General features: G+C 32.3%; 2 long non-coding RNA genes across 2 annotated transcripts; both read right to left on the bottom strand.

Moving 5' to 3' along the window:
* Positions 1-558: 558 nt before the first annotated feature.
* LOC140441285 (uncharacterized) lies at positions 559-5,492 on the bottom strand. The gene is made up of 2 exons (XR_011950976.1): positions 5,388-5,492; positions 559-760 (listed from the first exon to the last, which is right to left on the bottom strand). It is a non-coding gene; the product is annotated as an uncharacterized lncRNA (long non-coding RNA).
* A 13,913-nt stretch (positions 5,493-19,405) lies between these two features.
* LOC140441279 (uncharacterized) lies at positions 19,406-22,581 on the bottom strand. The gene is made up of 2 exons (XR_011950975.1): positions 22,352-22,581; positions 19,406-19,569 (listed from the first exon to the last, which is right to left on the bottom strand). It is a non-coding gene; the product is annotated as an uncharacterized lncRNA (long non-coding RNA).
* Positions 22,582-23,772: the final 1,191 nt, after the last annotated feature.

Below are 23,772 nucleotides of genomic sequence, written 5' to 3'. Positions count from 1 at the left end.
ACGATACAGAATACTTCACTCTCAAGAAACGTAAATAAATTGAAAAGACATGCCAAAATGCTATTTAGCAAAATTATGCAAGCTACAAAAAATGTGCTCTAGCTGAACATAGAAAACACTTTTAAGTTACGTAGGTGTCTCCAATGACCCCATGGTATTATAAGGGGTTAATTCTTCTTATCTCATGGAAACTTAGAAATTTCTAATACAAACATTATCCCGAAATTAAACTGGTAAATTCAATATTTTTAATTTAGATCTTGCCTGTTTTTCGTATTTCTTTTGGAATTAAAATAATTCTATGCATATCTATTCTTAGAAATCTGGTATAGAATTATGGCGCTTTAAAGTTTGATTGTAGCATACCTACTTTCCTTTCCTACATATCCTTTATGTTTTGTAAATTATATTTAACTGGTAGATATTGTACAGCAATCTTTTTACCAATATGTTTGTCCCATAGTTTGCTCCCAAGTTAGTTGTGTGGAATTGTGGGAAAACTAAAACTATTTTCCCTGCAAAGATGTTTATCAATAAAGGTAAAAAGGTACATTAAACTTCATAAAATATTTGTGTATTTATTTTCATATAACGTTACAAACCATCATCAATTATAAAGGACATTTTATCAAATATTAGCTCGAAGAACTAGCAGTTCCATCTATTTTAACACACTTTTTTTGTTGTCCACAGCATCTTAATCCTGATCCGCATTGCTCTACAGGAGGTTGACTTTTTGGTACACATGCGTCTCCTTCCTCTGTAATTAAAAATAAATAGTAAGACACTTTAATATAATATAACTAATGTACCACGAAATAGACGGTGTACCACCAAAATATGGAAGTGAGATCGAAAATTTCTAAGAGATATTTACCTAGGTCACACGATCAAACTAGGCAAACATAATCAAATGGCAGGTATCACTAGAGGAAGTCGATTGACTTGGAAAGCAGTAGGAAGACTCAGTGTTGTGTTGAAAAATAAAAATACCAATAAATTTAAAGAAAAAGATATTTAACAGTTGTATTCGAAAAGTAATAACCTATGGAATGGAGACCGTGACACTTATAGGGTCATCAGCCGATAGATTAAGAACAACACCGAGGGCTATCGAACGAGCTATGTAAGAAGTTTCTCTAAGAGAACATATACGAAATGAGTACGTGCGAAGCGGGACGAAGGTGGAAGATGTAATTGGAAGAATGGCCCAAATAAAATGGAGCTGGGAAAACACGCGAGTCCAGTCCAGTAGTAGAGGAAGGCCACAAAAACAGTGCTAGACGACGCTAGAAGCGGCTGAAAGCAAAAGTGGAAAGGAACTGGCACCAAATAGTACAAAACAGCGAAGAGTGGGGAACTCATGGGTAGGCCTTTGTCCAGAAGTGGATGAAAACAGGTTGAAAAGGATGAACTTACCACCAATAATCAAACAAAGATAATGACAAATTGTTATCTACCTTTTTTAAAAGAAAACAAACTACCAGACAAAGAAATTTATAGCCACGACCAAGATGCAAACATAAAAAGTCCACAAATGTCATAGTGGAAAAATGGGATAATAAAGGTTTTTGGAAAAGTGTCTATTTTTTTAATTGATAGTAATACTTAGAGCAAAAATGAAGATTACCAATCATATTCAAATTAAGATACTCGAGCAGATGATAATAAAAGTAACAGTTTCACCGTGATTAACAAAAGTTGTATTTAATACTCAAAACATTTAAACTTAATGTGAAATAAAATTTTAGCAGAGGACACGCATCAATAAAAAATGATAAAGTAGACAGAAGAGAAACAGAGAAAATTGTTTTGCAGTATACAACAAATGAAAAAATATAGTATGGTAGATATAAAATGGTAGGACAACATATAATAGTGCTCATGAATTTTTCACAGTGCACAACAGACCTTGTAGACTCCAGGGCCACAAAAGTACATTTGTAGATTTGAAACTTTAACTATTAAATTGTTAATTTTAACAAATTTTTGACGATATTTTTCCACCTTTAGTTTCTTACCATCTTGTCCTCATTTTTACTCTCCTTCTACTTCCAATTAGCCTCGTACTAGCACCCCAGACCTCCAATAGACTTCTCAAACGTCCATATTATGTGTTATCTTTTACCAGTGTTGCCCTGATCTTGTTCTCTTAAAGGCCATTATTTTCCCAATAAGTGAGTTCCTTAATCTTCGTTTCTCTCCATAATTAAATATTTTCATTTTTTAATATTATTTTCTAGTCCATAGTTTTTGCTTCTCTTTCTTCATTGATCTGCAAGAGCTAGGTATTGATGCTGCTTTCTGATAATGGTTTCATTTCTAAATTACTGTTCTTATTTTAGCAAAAATATGGACAATGATAAGAGGACAAAGAAAAGAGATAAACGAACTAATATATAACGAACATATTCAGAAGGAAACATGAGCAGACTACTTTCGATCCCTATTTACTAAAAGTCACGGTAAATGAGCCACCAACACCAGAGGTGACGACAAACGAAGAAATAAATGTTAAGGAGAAACAGTAAATCAGCAGGAGAAGACAGAATACCGAACGAACTTCTAAACTACGGAGGACCAGATCTGACCAAACAACTATTAAACGTAATCCAAAAAATAATAGAACAAAACAGAATGCCTCAAGAATGGCAAACAAGCATTCTAATACCTCACTTCGAAAAGGGAGACAAATCGGACCCAGAAAATTACAGAGGCATTAATTTAATAAACACAACACTAGAATTAACAAACAAAGTATGTTCGGTAAGTTGGTAAGTTGGTAAGTTGGTTCGCATTCTTTCTCTTTGTTACTTCTAAGAAACATTTATATGTGGACATTTAGTAGTCAACCTCACTTAGCAATATTCCTTTGCTCGCTCTGATATACGTACTCATGTTCTGATAACCCATTTTTTCCTTACATTATATTACAAAGACTTAATTTCTTTGTTTCAATTTTTTTTTATAGCTAGATGTCTACATTCCTCATCGAACCACTTTGGTATTTTTTTAGTTCTGTTATTAAATGAAGTATATTATATCAATTCAAAAAGAAAAGACTAAGAACACAAATATCAGAACAAATAATAAGCTATTTTGGACATGTGGTTCGAAGAAATGGTCTTGAAAAACTTACCATCCAGGGAAAAGTAGAAGGCAAAAGAAATAGAGGTAGATCTCCCACACGATACACGGACCATATTGTTGCTACCATAGGCGCTCCATTGTCAGAATGTGCTAGAATGGCAGAAGATAGAAAAACGTGGAGGATCATTGGGAAATTTAGCTAATAGCTTTAAGATATCACGATACCTGCATCAGGTTAACGACTAAGAAGAAGATATCAATTGGAGTATATGAAGTATATATTAAAGTTCAACCTTCAGCACCATATAAAAGAATAAAGAACACATAACATCTTAATCTGATTTTCAGTCTCAAAGTGATATTGCTTCCACACAAGATTTTTTCATCTTAAAAAATCCTTTGTCCTTCTTTATATGTATTTTAATTTCTTTGCTCAAGTCCCAGTTCGAATTTAGATTACAACCAAGGTAAGTGATACTATTGGTTCTTTTTAGTTGTTACCACTGGTTATATTGACGTTTTACTGACAACCATCACCTTTTTTTTTATGGTGTTTAACTTCAGTATATATTCATGACACGTGGTGATACTCCTAAAAATTAGATGTTGAAGTTTTTCCTCACTTCTTTTTCTTATTGTGCCCTCTTCTAACGAAGATTGGCGATCACTTCTTTAAACGCTTCCATATATTTTGCAACGTGAAATATCTGTTCAACACTGAGGTTAGTCCAATCTCTGATATTCCTCACTATTTGCAATTAATTTAAAACTTTATTAAAAACGAACTCCGAATAGATGTTAAATATTGGTGAGGAGAAAAATTCAGCCCTGTCTTAGTCCCCTTCCCATTTGAAGCTCTTTAGAATTATCATAGCCAATCCTGATGTTTGCACGTTGATGCCAGGAAATATTTTTAATAAGACGTAGGTGTATATTATCAGTACCTACCTGCTAAAGCATGGCTATGATTTCAGTATGTTTTACCTGATCAAAGACCTTTCGAAAGTCAATAAAACAAATATAAACTGACTGGTCGCGATCTCTGCATCTCTGAACTGGAACCTGAACACTAAATAGTGCTTCTCTGGTTCCAAAGTTATTACGTGATCCAAATTAGGTGTCAATAAGTTGTTCTTCTATTTTTTGATACATTCTGTTGTGCAAAATTCGAAAAAATATTTTTAAAACATGACTCATCATGCCTAATGGTTTGGTAGTCACTTCATCTTTTCACAATTGCTGTTTTAGGTATGGTCACAAAATTCGACAACAGCCAATCTGTTGGTATAAAGATAGTTTTAGAAATTTTATCCAAAAGATAAAATCTTTTACCTGAACTGTCGAAAACCTTTATTATTTCACACTGTATTTTATTCGGTTCCGTCGCTTTTTTGGTCTCTGCTAATCTTATTGCTCATTTAATGTCATCTATAGTTATGTCAGGTCCTGTTACTTTCTATCTGTCTATTTTATCCAAATCAATGACAATCAGTTTTCCTTCTCTATCAATGTTACGTTTCTTTGCAGCTCGTATTTTAGATCTTATTTCCTTATTAATTCGTTTATATATTTTTGTTCATTAGATTCAAAATTTCATCGTTCACCCACTGTTGCTTTTTTCGATTGATATCTTTTGTTTGGAGTTGAGCTGATAATGATCGGATTATTTTGGTTTCAATGACGCTCGATTAATTTTTGTTGTTCGTTATTCTTAAAACTTCCTCTTAATTGTTTGCAATCACCTGACTGTTATTTCTAATAAAATCCATATCCAGTTTATTAGAAGATCGCTGTTGTTTTGTACGTTTAAGCTTTATTCGGCCAACAACAGACTGAGGCCAAATAAAACATCGGCACCAGGAAAAGTTTTTTCAGAAATACACACATACACCTATATTTCTGTTTGCGAAAGTTTCTATATTTTTCCAGCTAAATTAGAGAAATTGTATACATATATGTGAATGTGTAACTAAAATTATGTAACTATCACCTTTTTATCTATTTTCATAACGATTATAAAATAAAGCAATAATATTATATGTAATAAAATAAAATAAAGTCAAATATATTTAAAAACATCTACCAATGCAGATTAAAAAAAGATGTGAGTTTATAGACTGTACCTACTTTTTTTTGCAGGTCGAAAATTGAACTAACGGATAATATTTATTTCCCGATAATATTTACTTAATTGTACAAAAAGATAGATTCACTATATATACATGAGTTAATATATAAGAAAATATACATATATAAGGAGAGCTCTGTATTGTAATGAACTTTAATAGTTTACTTACTAAGATCTGCTTCAACGCTGGAAAGAGCAAAAACAGCTAAGAAAAAGAAGGTCAAAAAAACGAAACTCTTCATGATTTTAAAGCTCTATAAAAAATACTATACTGAATTTATGATCCAGTTGCGTTTTTATGTATAACCTCTTATTGTTAGAATGTATTGTATCAGGTATTTATCAGCAGGTTTGTATTAGGATTTATCTCATCCTAACAGTTGTACAAAAATGGTGTAACTACATAAATAAATATTTATTAATTATTTTTAAGAAACAGAAAATTCAGTATTTAAAGCTAATAATGTAATTTTATTAAAAACAGTCGTTATTCGCTTTATATGTAATTATAATTGGTTGTATCTTATTTAACATCGAGAAAGAGTTATAAACTTCAATTATATACAGTGCGCGTCACGAAAAAGAGGCCACCTAGAATTTTGTAAGACTTTTCCAATAACTTTAAGTGTATACAATTTATACTATTGTAACTAAATTCCCACAATGCAGAAACACTTATAGCGTCTTTTAGGCACCTACAAACGGTGCCGACAGATCAATTAAGGGTAATAAGTTTGCAGAATTGATATCAGTTTTACGACTTCGGATAATGCACGTGTTGTTTGTACCTTATTTTGCTTGGAATGTGGCTCTGTTTTTCAAAAACCTTTCATTAGTATACAGTTGTCCAAAGAGTAAACTTGTGCAATTTTTAAATTAAAAACTATGGCTGAGAAATTTGCTAGATCTGTTCAAACTGTTACTTTGATTTGTAATGGAATGAGTCAAAGACAAGTGGCCAGACAGCTTAGTCAGTCGATATAGGGTCCAAAAAATTTACCAACGATTTGTAGAGACTGGTTCTTACGAACGACGATCAGGATTAGGCCCGAGAAGAATCACGACGGTCAGAGAAGACCGTTCTTTACAACGCACTTCTTTGCAAAATTGGTTCTTTACGACTGGATCAATCCAAAACCGTTTTCAAAATGCTCACGGGTGGACTTTAAGCACTTCTACCATGAGAAGAAGGTTGAGGGAATTTGGTCTAAGGGCTCGCTGTTCAGCAACAGGAACTTTGTTAACAGCAGCACATCGACAACGCCGACTACAGTTTGCTAGAGAAAACGAGCATTGGACGATAGAAGATTGGAAAAATGTTTTGTTTAGTGATGAGTCCAGGATGGTTCTTTATGGCTTAGATTGTCGTATTAAAACATACAGAAGATATGCTGCTTGTGCTCGACGAGTACGTGTTGCTTTTGGAGGAGGTTCGGTAATGTTTTGTGCTGGCATTTCATTCGAGGGCCGTACTTATCTCGTATTTATTGATAGAGGAGCGTTGAATGCACACCGATACATTGCCAAAATTTTAGATGAGCATGTAATGCCTTTTGCTGGGTTTGTCGGCGAAAACTTTATTTTTATGCAAGACAACGCGCGGCCACACGTAGCCAGGATGGTAACGCAATATCTGGAAACTGTCGGTGCGCCAAAAATGAACTGGCCGGCTTAATGTCCAGATTTGAACCCTATTGAACATGTGGGACTAACTCAAACGAAGGGTAAGAAACAGAATACTTTCTCCAATAAATCGTGAGCAGCTTCGGTTGGTACTCATGGAAGAATGGGAAGCTTTTCCTCAAAACGACATCCAGAATTTCAGAATTTGATCAATTCAATGCGATATCGCATGAGGAGTGTAATTCACAATAGAGGTGGTAATACACAGTATTAATAATCACGACTTAATTGTAATTTTATAAGGAAAACAGAAAAAATGTACAATGTTATTTTTTTTTATTTTTCAATAAAATAATTATTTGTTATTTAAAAATGAATGCATACTGCTTTAGAACATATGCTTAAACATTACACAAACATCTAATGACAATCACTTTGTGGTATGATTCTTAAAAATTAAAAAATGGCAAACATTTTAGGTGGCTTCTTTTTCGTGACGCGCAGTGTATATAAAACGCATAAAAAGTGTACAAAATATGTCCATAAATGTGAATATTTACATTTAGTTTTCTTTTCTCTGTTTTTTTTTAATCTATAAAAGGTTCAAATACAATAGAAATGGGTTTTTATATTTATCCTTACAAGAAAACATGCCTCATAAATTAATTAAAATTGATCCAAAATAAAAATAATTGCAGAATACCAGCAAAATATATTTATTCCAAGCATATTAAACATTTTCATATCTTGAATGTATTACAAAATTCTCCAGAGAAATACCTGTGTAATGATGTGCCACATATGGCATTTCCTATTTAAAATTTAAGGTTTGTGGTACTGGAATTCTGCGTCTTAGTTATAGAGTGAACTGCACAAAAACAAGCCTGAAAAAAGAGAAGGCATACAGGACTAACAACTCTGTAAAAATACAGAGTTCAGCTAGCCCGGCTGATAACGTTTTGTAAGGGTATTTTTCTTTTTCCTTTGGCATAGGCATTTCCCATTCAGCCAGTCACAACTTTTTTTTTCTTCACAAGTTCTTCCCAAAGGAAAGAAAAGAAAATAATTATCACAATGCATATTTGGTTATGCATTTTGGTTATGATTAAATAAACAAACATGATTACTCGCTTCTCGTCTAGGGACCCATCGAGACATTAAATTAAAACATAAACTAGACTGGGTCACGGATAGTAGGTTTAAAACAAATGGGACAAAACAAAGGTTACTATTTTAACTCGGCTTACAAATTAAGGTTATTTTTCGAAATAAATTCTGTTAAGTAGTTATATACAATTTTGTTATTTAATGACAAAAAGTAACAAATGTTATAATGTGGAAGGATTTTATGTTTGATTAAATTTTTTATTAAGTCGTCAGTTTGTTGTATATATTTTGTACATTCAAAGAAAATGTGGTTCAAATCTGCTTCTTTTTGATAACATGCGTGTCCTGATTTCATTCTGATAATAGATGGCATGTATCTACGTGGAACAGAGTAATTTTTAAACCAAAATTCACTCGGGATTGTGGGTTGTATGAGTGAATATTGTGAGTTAGAGTGCTGACTATATTGCACAATATTCTTATTTCCACTGATTGTTTACAATATTCTTGATTGTTACAAATACATCTGGTATGCATACTCATTATGCTCAAGCCCTATGTGAGCTTTAATCCACAAAAATCTAACTGTTCTTTGTTCCTGATGTAATTCAAAACTATTTTTTTTTATTATAAGGATGTAAATATTTGTGCTTTTGCTAGGAAAAGATATAGTCTCAATGGCTATAAGAACCGATGAAGAGTCAGATGCAATTATTGTGGAGTTGTCATTGGAATTCTTAAAATACTTTAATGCTTCATAAATTGCTCTGGCTTCAGCAGTAAGAGTCTCTTATTTAGGGTTGCATATAAAAACCATGACGGCGATGAAGGCGAGTAAAAAAATATTAGAATACTGAACTTAAAACAGTAAAGGCACCTAAAACCATACTGTTAACTATTTCCCAGGCTATTTTTATTGCGAGAAAAACAAAAATTACGGTCTCTATTTTGGGCAGCCCTTAGGTGGGCCAGAGGTGCTAAGAATACCCTGTTTCAAAATAGCAAAATCCACAGTTAAGATCGGAACATGAATGTTAGAAGAGTTTATGCTTTCTGTAAATTTGAAAATTTTGTTCAGAAGAAAAAACGCTTAAAATTGTCATTTATTGGACCAAGCGAATAACAATGCTTGGTTCGAGAACGTGTAGACACAAAGATGATATCCACATTGTATTATAGATGGAATTCTATTGGCGACCCATATAGACATAGAAAGGTGTAGGAATTTTCGTAATACTTGAATTCGAGGAATATTTCCTTAGCTTTGTCCTAATGATGACAGAATATGCTCCTACTGCTGAAAGAAAATATAACAGTGAAGTAGAAATCCTACAATAAGATAAATGCAGCATTAAAATGCTTAAAATCCAACAAAATTACACACACAATCAGCTATTTTAGTGCCAAAATTGGTAAAGAACGTAGATCACATCTTGTATGAGAATATGGCTTGAACGACACTGTTGAACTAAGGAATAGACTTCTTGATGTTTGCTAAGAACAAAATATGTAGTAAAAAACACCTACTATAAACTACATGCTCACAGACTGTATATTTGGAGAGCCCCTAGATAAATTACATTCTTATCAACAAAAGATTTAGGAACTCCATCAGTAGAGTTACAACATAGCCTGGAGTAGATATTGACTCTGATCATATCAATTTAGTTGCCGAGGTAAGGGTCAGGCTAAATTGAATAAAGAAAAAACGTCAGCTAAAGAATTTCACTATTTCCAATTTCAATGAAAATAAAATCTAAAATAATATTCACAATTCTTCTTCTTCTCGTGCGGTATCAGAATTATCCGACGTTGGCGATCACCATTGCGCATTGCGATATTCTACCGCGTGGAATAATTTCTTGCATTTAATATCTGAGTCTGAGTTTTTTAATCAAGAAACCCGGATACTTATAGGGTCCACAATTCTGCTCGATACAAAAGTGCAGACCAAATATAGCACTTACCAAATTTTTGGAAGTTATACTTCTATACGCGGGCTCCACGCTAGAAATTTGCACGGGAGTGAATCGCTGAAATTATTACATATGTAAGATAATGAGTAAGAGAGAGACAGAAGATATATTTTCTCTCTTACTCGTTCTCTCTCGATATATTCTCTTTCAAAAATGTTAGTTTTGTATATATATTTAATATTATATATTTTATATATATAATATTATATATATAATATATATTAATATAATTATTTATGTGATATGTTTTGTATTATTTATTAAATGTTCATAATTATTTTATTTATTTATTATTTATTTATTAGATTTCAAAATAATAATTACAATAAATCACTGTATGATCGAGAACTGTCAATTTTGAAATACGTTAGTGTCATGTCTAATTGGCAAATTTCTTACGTGTTTGGTTTATACGCTGGTATATGTGAGTTCGAATCCCAATACGAATTTCCTTTTTTATTTTTAAAATATTTAAAAACCCCACGTTAGTCTTAAATATATGTAATATACTCAATTAAATATAGTATATATGTAATATACGAATAAATGCTAAATTTTAAAATAAAATGAAAATTTACAACATAATCCGAGTTGTTGGTTTTTTATTTTTATCTTCCACAAACATTTTTTGAAGTTATACTTCTATACGCGCGTTCGACGTTGAGAATTTGTTTGTATTCGTATATATTGAGTGAATCTGTAAAATCATTACATATGTAAGATATAGGTAAGAGAGAGAGAGAAGATATATTTTCTCTCTCAAGAATAAAAATGTTCCTTTTGTAAATATATTTAATATTTATTAATATTATTATTGTTTTTATTAATATTAGTATCATGGTAAATTAAACATATGCGTAAGTTGTGTATATTATCATTTTTAAATACTTATGAATATTGCATTTTAATTTGTATTGTATTATAATATTGAATCATGTGGCAGGGTATTGTATTGTATTTTTATATTAATAACAAAATTAACAATGAATTTTACTGCATAGTATGCGTAAAAATTTTTTTTTGCATTCAACTCCTTTTATACATATATGAAAATAAAAATATATATTTTCATTAAAATATTAATTCAATCCTTCATTTACTTACTATACTCCTATTAGTGGTCAAATGTTTATATACAGCAAACGATGCACCATATACCTGTATACCTAATTCTTTTGCTCTTTCTACTCTCTCTTACCTATAGCATTACATATGTAATGATTGTGCAGATTGACTTCCATATAAATTTGTAACGACAAACGCGTGTATAGAAGTATAACTTCTACTGGCAGTCCCACTGGACTGCCACACCCGTTTTTTTTGTCTTGTCGGTTCTAAACTGAGACGAATGTATCAGAAAAATGTCTTTATTTGTATAAAAGTAGTTTTAGTCATTGCTATTCTCCATTTAATTTCTATGTATGGATCTAGTTGGTCCGACATGACAGTTTCGAAATATGTAATTTTATGGATTTTTTATCTCCATTTAATTGAACCTCTGCATCTGGATAACAGCGAAAGACTAAAAATTTGGATTTGTTTGAATTTATTTTAATGCCCATTTCCTCTAATACTTCGTGAACTTAAGTTCACAATTAAGATACCAGGCAGGGAAGACTCGAATAAAGGTGTACCCATACAAGCTGCTGCTACCTGGTACACGGATGGCTCAAAAACATCGGAGGGTGTGGGAGCCAACATAGTAGGGACAAATCAAGGGATAGATTTCCCGGTAAGTATATCTAAGGATGTGACAGTTTTCCACGCGAAAATAACTGTAATCCATCACTGCGTGGAAGAAATAGAAAGGTAGGAAAGAACGTTCTGTTCAGTTGCCATCTTCACAGATAGTCAGGCAGCGCTTAAGGCACTCAATTCTGTAGAGGTCAATTCTAAGCTAGTATGGGATTGCGTGTGTGCCCTAAATAAACTAGGAGACCGTAGCAAGGTTACGGTAGCCTGGGTATCGGAGCACGAGGGTCATAAAGGCAATGAAAAAGCAGATGAAATGGCCAAACAAGGCTCATCATTGCCATTCATTGGACCGGAACCCTTCTGCGGAGTTGCTAAATCAGTAACAAGAACGGCTACAAGGAAGTGGGTAGCTCACAAATCTCTGGAAGGGTGGAGAAATTCACCAGGACAAAGACAGGCGAAACAGTTCATTGCAGAACATTCGCCAAAATTTATGGCAGACCTAATAAGCAAAGACAGGAAAACAGTCAAGGTCATATTAGGTCTTCTAACAGGGCACTGTAAGCTGAATAGGCACTTGAAGCTGATGGGATTATCAGATGATGACCTGTGCGGATTCTGTCACCTCGAAGAAGAAACAGCAGAGCACATTTTATGTCAGTGTGACAGTCTGGCAAATGTGCGGTTCTTTGCATTAGGAGAAGAAAATCCACCGGCAAATAGCTACATGGAAAGTACAGTCTCGAAGCTACTAGACTTTATAAAAAGGGTCAGGCTAGAGAATGTTATCTAGGACTAGAGGACCACAATAGATCTGAAAAGGTCGCAGTGGAATAGGCCGAAAGGCCACCTCCCTTAATCTAATCTAATCTAATACTTCGTGAATAACATCAAGCAGAATTTAGAGACTTTCAATATTTTCTGACAGAATTACTGTATCTAACATTCAGGAACAGTAGTTCCCGTTGATTTTTATGCCACGTGGTTGTCTCTTTAAGTGCCTTTTTAAATCACTGGTCCAAGTAAACATTAAAGAATGTTGGGGATAGAATGCAACAGCATGTAAAGTTATGTAAATAGTAATTCGAAAAACTATTCTAATTCAAACTGTGTCAACGTTAGGAGCAGTGGCGGATCCAAGGGGGGACACGGGGGTCATGACCACCCCCAAAACAAAATTAAATATCAATCAAATAATCCTAAAAAACAATAATTTAAAATCCATCAACCCTATAAGCAGGAAGTCAAAAGTTGAAATGATTCAAACTCATTTATTCTAGCGGTAAGTGTAAGATTATACGGAAGTGTTTTTAAATTGCTCTTTAAAAAATCAACAATTCTAAATACAGTAATACCTCGACTAAGACGTCCCCGAATTCAGAGTTACGCGATTTTCAAATTTTGTCAATTCTTCATTTGAGTGCCAGAGAATCGTTCGATTATCGATGAGATAGAATTACCGCCCACACATTATTGTTCATTCAATGTACATGACATGACTTTTTGCACGAAATTAGCACATTTTTATTTTGTATTAGGTATTTCTTATCTTCAGTTTTGTCTACGAATTGGTTGTTTGTAATTTGAATATGTGTTATAATTGTTGAGACTGTGCTACATTTTATAATTTATCTATAATAAATATCAAAGTGAATATTATAAGCTCTGTCTGATACGTTAGTGAATACAAATAAAGAAACTGGGGGCTGCTGTCCAAGGTATTTGTGAAACTCGTTGGGTTGAAAGGCATGAAGGTCATCTTTAGTTCCAGGGCGAGTCAATCATCAAAATATACAACGCTCTTGAAACAATTTCTACCTGGAAGGACAGTAAAATGTCAGCTGATGCATTTTCATAAATGGAAACTATTAGGAGACCAGAATTTCTCATTTCAGTAGTTTGTCTTAGTGATTTTTTAGGTACAACTGTATCACTTAGTAGTCTTCTTTAGTCACCAAAATTAGATTTGAAGTAGGCTACTGAGGCCATAGAGGACACTAAATGCATTCTTCAAAATAAAAGATCAAATGCTAAATCTGTTTTTAGCAAACTTTACTATGAAGTAAACAAAATAGCTGAACAACTAGACATTGAATTGAAGATACCTCGTATAGTTTCTCGTCAAACCTGTCGTCAAAACCAATCTGCTAACTCTTTTAGACAATATCTTAAAGGATTTAGAAGAACGACTTTCACCGAAAGTTATGAATCTATTTAATCTTCGAGTTGGTTTACATAAAACTGATAACACAACAGAAGATAAAGTTGCATTAAAAAAATTGTTGACTCCTTCCAGGATATTATTGGACGAACTACTTACTGCATATTCCACAGTAGAACAAGAGTTTTCACTGTGGATACAAAAGTGGAAAAGAGTAGTGCAAAATACTGGAAAACTTCCAGATTGTATTTTAGAAGTATTAGAAAACTGCGATATTTATATGTATCTAAATATCAAAATATTTCTGCAAATATTAATTACACTGCCAGTCAGTGCAGCAACAGCAGAGCGTTATACGCTTAAGCGTCTAAAGACTTAGCTTAGAAATAGAACTTCGGAGAAAAGGTAAACTGGTTTAGCACTCATCAATGTGCGTCTTGAAATTTCTCTAGATGTTAATGCAATCAAAGAGCGATTTGCTAAAACGGATAGGCGAAAAGAATACATTTTATAAAATTATGTAGGAATATTTCTTAGTATAAGTATTTAGCATAGTTGCATTCATTAGTTACGCCACTGCAAGATACCACTTAAACAATATGCTAAGTCGCTATAAGAGAGACGGGATTCAGGGGCGAAGGGGACAGGAGATATGTAGACGAGATCACACATTCCTCATTCCTCCTGAGCTAAACGGGATTCGACTTTTGTCGCCCGAACTGAGTAGACTTAAATTATCGTGCACGCCGAAAAAGACGAAAGACGAAACCAATTAACGACGGGGGTGTTCGATATTTTAATTCACAGACAATTATCCGTAATTTTGTGTACATGTAAATAACATCATTACAGTTTATTTTATGTAATAAAGACTTCTCGTATAGATCGCGGACTTTTACTCTAACGTTAGTTCCTCTTCAAATAATAAAAGAACTTATTAAGACCTACAATTATATAATATTTACTTATCTTATTCTTATAGTATTTTTAATCACTCAAATTTTATTTACCACTCGTTACCGGTTGTTACTGACAATTCGTGAGAAAATTTTCAATACCGAGTAAAAAAATATTTCACTCACTTGTGCCTAATTATAGAAATAACTATTCTTTAATTATATTATGTTTTTTGTTGCATAAATTAATTTAAATAAAATGCTGTTTACACTTCTTTTTTAGGTTCCTTCTTCATTACGGAAGGGTGGCTATAACTACAGCAAATTGCTATCTTGAGCTGTTCTTAGTATCGAATGTGTATCCTTGCCTGTCCAGTCTCTTACATTCTTCAGCCAGGAGCATTTTCTACTTCCTGGACCTCTTTTTTCTTCTACTTTTCCTTCCATTATGAGTCGTAGAAAGCTATATTTTTCTCCTCTGTAAATATATCCTAGATCACTCGTTTTTCTGTTGTTTACAATATTTAGGAGTTCTCTTAGTCTTCATTATTCTCAGCACCTCGTTGTTGGCCACGTGCTCTGTGCAAGAAATCTTCAGCATCCTTCGAAAAACACACATTTCAAAGGCTTCTATACGCCTTATACTTGTAATCCCGAGAGTCAATATTTCCAATCCGTATAGCAATTAGGGATAAATGATTGTTTTTATAAATTGATATCGATATTCAACGATAAGAGTTTATTAGGAATGTTTAATACATTAATTAATGTTTACACTTACATTGAGTTATTGCATTTAAATTACTTAACATTGGTTTATTACTTATTTATCATTGGTTTGTTCTTGATTTTGTAGCTATAGGATAGGTGGGTTTAAATTAATTGTCTTTAAAATATCCAGTTTAAATTGACAGTCCTTGATTTTTCAGTATTTATATTTTAATAATTTTCCTTTGGTTTAATAGTTTTGTACACTTGATTTTACTGTCATAGAGTATGTGGGTATAATTTTTTTTTCTGGTTTAAGTTTATGTATGTACAGCGTTAACAGGCCTTTTAGGCCCATTGCTGGATGGATAATTTCCATCGTTTTGTATTCTTAGATTTTCCATTCTGGTTTAAGTTTAAGACCCCTTAATGCTGTACCCTTCTTTGCACCCGTAGTGTATTTGGGTTTTAATAACTTCTCATTCGTTTAATATATCGCTTAAAATAATTATTGAGAAAATTGTTCCCTTACATGAGGCACAAATCATATCAATCGTAAAGGTGCAAAAATCTAAATCCTGTATCAAAATCACCCTCAAGACCCATGACCGCCCTGACAAAAATTTCTGGATCCGCCACTGGTTAGGAGTCTATTTTAGTGGTAAAAATATCCTGAGTTGCAAATAAATTACTTTGTTTAACCAAATGGCTTATAATCCCATTGTCCAACAAATATCAAAAATAATTGACTGGTAGTTTGATTTCTTCTGAAGATGAAACAGGTCCATAAAAGGGATACTTTATATTATTAGCGCTATTATTAGGATCTACAGGTTTCCATTTATGTCCAGTATTATTTGAAGCTCTGGATGATTTTGATTTGGAAGTACTTGCAATTTTTATTTCAACTTCGTCGCTGGAATTATCTACTTTTTCTTCCTAACTTGATACTTTCTACTTCAAATTTAGTGGCCGAAATATTTCATAATTTTTGTCATAACTGTTCCTAAGACAACTGTCTACACTGTCGTCTGGTATGAAAACTTCTGAGTACGCGTCTGTAAGAGTTGAAGTGTAATTTTGAGTTATTTCAAAATAAATACAATCTATTGTGATATAATTAGGTATAACCATATTTAATAACCGATTATAATATAATTCGAAAATTGCGGTGTATATCATATACCACAATTGTCGACTGATGTAAATTTCCGACATGACATGTAACCTTGAGTCGCGTATTTTTTGCCACTATTCGTTCAATCTAAATATTATATTCCTCTATTACCAAATATTTAACAAATACAATATATTTTTAATGAAAGCACTTACCTTTTCGTTTTTTATTAATAACTTTTCAAATATACGACTATTAATCACTAACCAACTTAAGAATACACTAAGAACCTGCGTTATAATATAACCCCAAATAAAGTAAATGGCTTGCACAAGCGTGGCAATGTATTATAGCAACCGGCAAATGATCTGAGTCTACAAACGTCATATAAAAATTAAAATGGGCTTGTATCAAATTATCCTGATTCGTCGTTAAGTGAATATCTTATATAAGATATCTTAAATTACACCCAAGAAGGCTTTATACATGGTAAGCACCCGGTGATACCTCAGTTAAAATCATAAGAAACCAAATTGATTTTATCAACATAAACAAAAGGTTTAAAAATTCTATCACCTCAACAAAAACATATCCAGGCGCAGAAGTCTTCTTAGATCATAGTCTAATGGTTGCAAATATCAACATACGACAAAATATTTCATAAGAAAATGAGGCTTAAGATAGATATAAGACTATTAAAAGAAAATGACATCCAGAAAAAAGTAGAAACAGAGATTAATAAGAATTTTGCGAAAATAGTTGAAGACACTATTAGATGCATAGAAGAACAGTGGAACGAAATGAAGACATATATTACCACAATTTTGCATGAATATCTAAAATCAAAAAGAGAAAAAAGCAAGAATGGATGACAGATAAAATATTGCACATGATGGAAGAGCGAAGAAAATTAAAAGGTAGAAATGAAAACAAAAACAAAATGTTGCATAAGACTATACTAAAAGAGATAAAAAGAGCAAAAGACGGATTGATGACGGAGAAATGTACGGAAATAAAACGATACAACGCAAACATGACGATTTCCATATGCACAAAAAAATTAAAGAGGTACAGGACACCAGAAAACAACGCAATACAAGCATAGTTGTAGACAATGAAGACCAGATTTTGACTACCATTGAAGATAAATTACGAAGTTGGAAAGAATACATGCAAGAATTATTCGAAGATGCAGCACGAAGTTCGACTGAAATAAACAATCCTTACAGCCCAGACATAACAAACGAAGAAGTAACTAAGGCCATTAAGCGGATTAAAGATGGGAAATCAAGGACCTGATGAGATGCATGGTGAAGTTTTAAAGCTATTAGAGGCACGCCAAATCACAGTCGCTAACATATCTAGAAGATAGGCACATTTAGAAGAAAACGATATCTTATAAATAAAAAAATCTATATATCTTTTATACATCCTCTCTCTTATTGGTGTCATTGAAAAGAATATTTTATTCATCGTCAACTAGTTGAATCGTAAATAAAAATCTCTATAAGACCGTAAAATAAAAAAGTTTTTTTAATCGAATTTTCTTCTTGAGAAAGTGAGAGTGGTACGATTTAAATCTGATGGAGACTTAGGGTAATTCACTGATGTATCTAAAACTGTCCATAGTACTGGATCAGGAGTCTTTGGGCAGAGATGTAATTATAACATATATAATATTACAGCCTGGGTCAATATAAAACTGTGTTCCAGGATGAAGTTTTTGTCTTGGTGGCCTGCATTTATGAAATCACTTTGGGAAGACCCCTAAGAAAAGAGAATCAACATTTATACAGATTGCCAAGCGACTATTCTGGTAGTAAAGAACCTACTCACCAAACCAAAACTGGTGAGGAACTTCTTGCCAACTCCTCCTCAACTTCTCGACACTCTCAATGAGTTGAGAACTTCTCAACAATTTGGCAAAAGATAATAAAGTGTCTTTAATATGGATGGCCGGTCATGAAGGGTTCATGTGAATGAACGAGCAGATTTGTTGGCAAAACAAAACCCGAGAAAAAAGTTGTAGGCTCAGAACCATTCCGTAGTATCAAGGAAGACGCTACATAAAACGAGGTTTAAAAGTGGCTGATCATTAAACGAAATAACTATATAACTAATAACACTAAGACTAACAAAATAATCAAGAATATTGATTAGAAACTCTCGGATAATTTGATGAACCTCAATAAACGAGAGATTATTTAAGAACTAAGAAGGTCACCGAAATGCCATGTTTAATAAAACACCTATACAAACTCTAAATGTAAGCTGAATGAACTGTGATGCAGAAAATGCGAAATGGAAGAAGAGTCTGCCATACACCTAATATGCCACTGAAATTTGCTAAGTGATATGAGGCAGGAATTCACTGGTCAACTGATGATTGAACCAGATGAGATCCTAAAACTACCAATAACGAAACTGTTGGCCTTGATTGAGGTCATGGACTTAGAGTTAAATGAAAAAAACTGTTGGCCTTCTTTGAGGAGACAGGACTTATAGTTGAATGAAAAAAATAAAGGTCTTACGACCAAGTGACAGAGTTTAACGAACCTTGCCTGAACTAAGAAGAAAAAGATATTTTTATATGTAGATGCATATTATTTTTCCTTTTCAACATTAACCTAAAGCACTTATTGTACATCTACTATAATCATTAAGTATTTTAATCCACTTGCTCTTTTGGACGACTTCTAAAAGTCAAAATAGGTTTATCAATTTGATTGTTTTGCATATGTGTTTTGTATTTAGTGCGATACAGATAAACGAAATTTTTTACTTTTCACTTGGTACCAAAATCGAACAGATACTCATTGTTGGCTAGGAATATTAACATAGATACAGGGAGTAGAAGTAGAAGTTAGAGAAAGGTATATCTAATATTTTGAATAAAAAATTAACTGCTTTAATTTTTATTTATTTAAGAATACTAGCGCCAGTTTTAAAAATATAACATTGGGTTTGGTTTTGCTTCTATTGTTTAACACATTTTTTGAGGTATCCGCAGCATCTTAATCCTGGTCCACATTTAGGGTCGGAGCCAGGTACACAAGGATCTCCTTCGTCTAAAATTAAAAATACATAAATGCAATGGAATGAAAATGAAAAATATTTAATATACCATATAATGTTGTTATTAAGTTGTGATATAAGAAATCTCGAGTTACTTGTAAATACACCATTGGTAGATAGTTTCCACCATTGCTCTACACCTGTTTCGAGTTATTCAACTCTTTATCAGGAACACTTGTGGAAGTTTAAATGGCTTTTCTCTACGTAAACAGCGAAAAAGATAGTGTTTTTCAAGGGTGAACCGTAGATGCATATTGGAGGTTACTTCTAGTGTCGTTCAAAAACCTTTAGTAAGAGGCTTTGAATTTGTAATTCACCTAATTTGCTATCAAAGAGAGGTCTCTCGACTTCTTGTTACTTCATCATATATCTATATATATATATATATATATATATAAGAATTACTGGATATTCGTGACTGTCAATATAAACTAACAACAAAGTTTATTAGGGTTGCAGTCAGAAAATTGGCCGTGATGTTAATGAAACACTCTTATGACTTTTTGTCTAGCTTTCGGAATGGTTTTATTCCTTTTTCAAGACACTGTAATATCACAAATCTTCAGTGCAACTTACTAGTCGTTGAGATTATTTATAAAAGCATAGACACTCAACATTAATAACACACATAAAATATAAAATAGTGGACAAAATACATTTTACAATTCTTTAAAATTTAGGTAAAAATAGTAAAAATTTTGTTGTCATCTTTTACTGGTGTGTTTTAACTCTGGCACATAGAGAACAAAAAAAAAATCCTATGCTATCCTATCCATATAGATTTAATAAGGGATTAGTACCCAAATAGATACAATGGTTTGTTTATTATACTCGGTTCGCTATTCCCAGTCTGAACTGTCTAGTGAATTTAGTAATTATTTTTTTGCGAAGTTAGTTAGTTACTTTTTGACAGACGAAAAGTAGCTGGAAATTACTATACAATCAAGCACACGTACTTATAGCCAATATTAATAGTAAACAAATTAAATAGTAAATAAAATAGAACGAATAAATAGTGATGTTAAATTATCCAACTCAAATATATTTTTTAAATATATACTACCCAAAATTTGATGGGTTTAGTATACACTTCCATTATTTAGAATAATTTTTCTTTTTTTTTTTAAGAAAAAAGTCTGCAGTAGTAGGATACTTGAGCTATTAATACTGAGAAGTAGGAATTGTTGTGTTGTAGGTTTCCGACAATGAATCTGTCAAAATATGCCCGAGCTAAGCGAATTGAGTATAGCAGCTAGTGGAATTGGCAATTTCCACAAACAAATTAAAATAAACCCAACTAAAGTTGATTTATTAACAGATTCTTGACCAAAGAAATTGATGAGAATAAAAGAGGAGAAAAGAAAACAGCAAGAAGGTTAAAAGATAAGGGAAGGATGGGTTGCTCATTGTGGAGAAAAAGGTTATGAAGATTAAAGGAGGCAAGGTTCTTGTTCTAAGAGTGAAAAGTCAAATTTTCAAACAGTGTTAAGTGAAAGAAGTTCATGTTTTGCAGTTCCATTCAAAAATAAGAGAGATATACAACAATGTACAAACTACAGGGCCATAAAACTACTTACCTAGAATATGAAAATATGGGAGAGAGTAATTGACAGACGGACACGTAAACAAACCGAAATGTCTGATAAAAAAAGCATCATATGAAATTCATTATTGAGAAAACAAGTGATAGAGTTGCGCCAGAGAATCAGTGGGGAGCAGTTAACAAGAAAGAAGTCCCCAGTGAATATATATATATATATATATATATATATATATATATATATATATATATATTTATATATATTTATATATATAAATATATATATATATATATATATATATATATATATTTATATATATATATATATATATATATATATATATATATTTATAATTATTTATTATAATATAACTAGTATTAGAACAGGTGTGGAGACTACTGATAAATATCATATGGAAGTAGAATTGCAGCAAGGCTCGGTGCTTAGTCCATTTTTATTCTCATTAGTTTTGGATCAAATATCAGCAAAACTAGAAGGTAACATTCCCTGTTGATTAATGAATTCTGATGATGAAGATTAGTAGAAAATAGTAAAATAGTAAAACTGCAACAGTGGGGACAAGTTCTTGAGGAAAAAGGTTTTAAATTTAGTAGGAAAAAAACAGAGTATTTACTACATGACACAAAAATTCTAATAAAGCTGAAGGAAAAATTCTATAAAACAGCCATAAAACCAGCTGTGGTTTATGGAATTGAATGTTTGGCAGGTAAAAAGAAAGAGGAACAAGGTAGTCATGTGGAGGCAATAAGAATGCTTAGATGGATGAGTGAAGTGGAAAAAAAAGGTAAGAATAAAAATGCATATAATAGGACAAGTCTAAGGGGTGGCACCAATTGATGCCAAGAGAGAAAGACCAAAGAAGTCCAGGGGAGAGGCTTATAGAGGATATGTCGCTAAAGACGATTGATACTGGTATGATTCAAGATAGAAGCTTATGGAGAAATGTAATTAGGTTAGCCAACCTACATTAGATAAAGGCAAAGAGGACGATAACAATGAAACGGGCACAAAAAACAATGAAGAATAAAAGATAAAACTTGTTTTGAAATTTGAAAACTGCGTGTAGAATTATATTTAAAAAGGATAAACTTTGGTTAGATAAATAGATAGTTTATTAAAAAATATAATAAAGTTTCTAATATCTAGCGGTATTAGAACTATTAGCGAAGCTATAAAAAAATTACAAATATTAATAAATTAATAATCTACTTACTTAATTGCGCATTTACTGATGTCAAAGCTGCAAGAGCGAAGAAGATAAAAGTGACAAAGAAAAAAATCTTCATGTTGATGCTTGTGCTTAAACTTTTGTGTTTAATTCGAAAAAAGACGATTGTATGTTCTTTTATACCCACCTTTTCATCAACAGTTTATGGGGAAAAACTATAAATATAAATAAAGTTTAATACTTATCATATTTAATGACAGAAACACGTTATTGAATAAAGGATTTTCACTTTAATTGCACTAATGTATTACTACAAATTGTATTGCACTTATTTTTTATATATCTTTGCTTATACAGGGTGTTAGTAAATAAGTACGACAAACTTCAGGTGGTGATTCTGCATGAAAAAATAGTTTGTGCATATTTTGACCTACCACTCAGAATTTTGTATTTATCATTGTCGCGCAAACGGGAAATGTTAATTTTTTAAAGAAATAAATGGTAAATCATTTTTAAATTTTTCGTTTAGTTTGTGATAAACAATTTATCTTGTCTATTTTTTATACGAGATTCCATTGTTAGGCAAAAAACTAAAATATATCTTAACGCATATTTTTAATTTCTTTATTACATTACCAAGAACCATCTAATACAATAACATTAAACTAGAACAAGAGTAAGTGATTAATAAAATTTTAAAATAGTTGCGAAGCTACAACTAATATTCAAAATGACCTTCCTTAATATTGTTCTGAAGCTATTTTCTTGTGTCTTCTTACAGGATGATTAGATATGATACTGTATATAATATATGATACCATCCTTAGACGTGACTAGCTCAAGATTTAACACTCCGCCTCCTTGATTGTCGTATTTGCTCAAATATTTCTCGTGTATTTCTTATTGTCTGACAGCCTACTAAAATTCGATTCCTCAGGTCATCAACATTTTTGACGGGAGTAAAATAAACTAATAAACTATAGACCGAATAAATTGTAGTTAATTACTCGAAGCTATATATACCAAAAACGGATGTTTTTGCTTCCAGAAAATCAGCTTCAAAGATTTCATATGAATTTCAAATGTTTACTGTTCGTCGAAAGCAAAGTGTGTGTCTGCACAATCTCGAACAATGAAGCCACAATCATGAATGGACTTTGATCTGGTTTCAAGTTCAATATTAAATTGGTCAAAATATTCCAACATATCCTTTTGAACGAGTCAAAGTCTGACTCCTGTATTGGTAGGTAACTCACCATTCATTCGTTTCTGACGTCGAATTCGTCTTTCGGTGGGAAAGCATCTACTTTTTCACCTTTGTTGATATGGATAACTTATAGGCGGGTGGCTTGTGTCGAAAAAGTTCGATTTTGTATCCACAAGCTGAAACCTATTTTAATAGATATACCTATCATGATGCTAATATGCTATGTTTAAAAGTTTACTGAAGATTTTCCATAACAACC

Source organism: Diabrotica undecimpunctata, chromosome 1 (genome assembly GCF_040954645.1).
Source record: "Diabrotica undecimpunctata isolate CICGRU chromosome 1, icDiaUnde3, whole genome shotgun sequence".
NCBI lineage: Eukaryota > Metazoa > Arthropoda > Insecta > Coleoptera > Chrysomelidae > Diabrotica > Diabrotica undecimpunctata.
The sequence above is the reverse complement of the archived record's forward strand: the minus strand, read 5'-3'. Positions and strand labels throughout refer to the sequence as shown.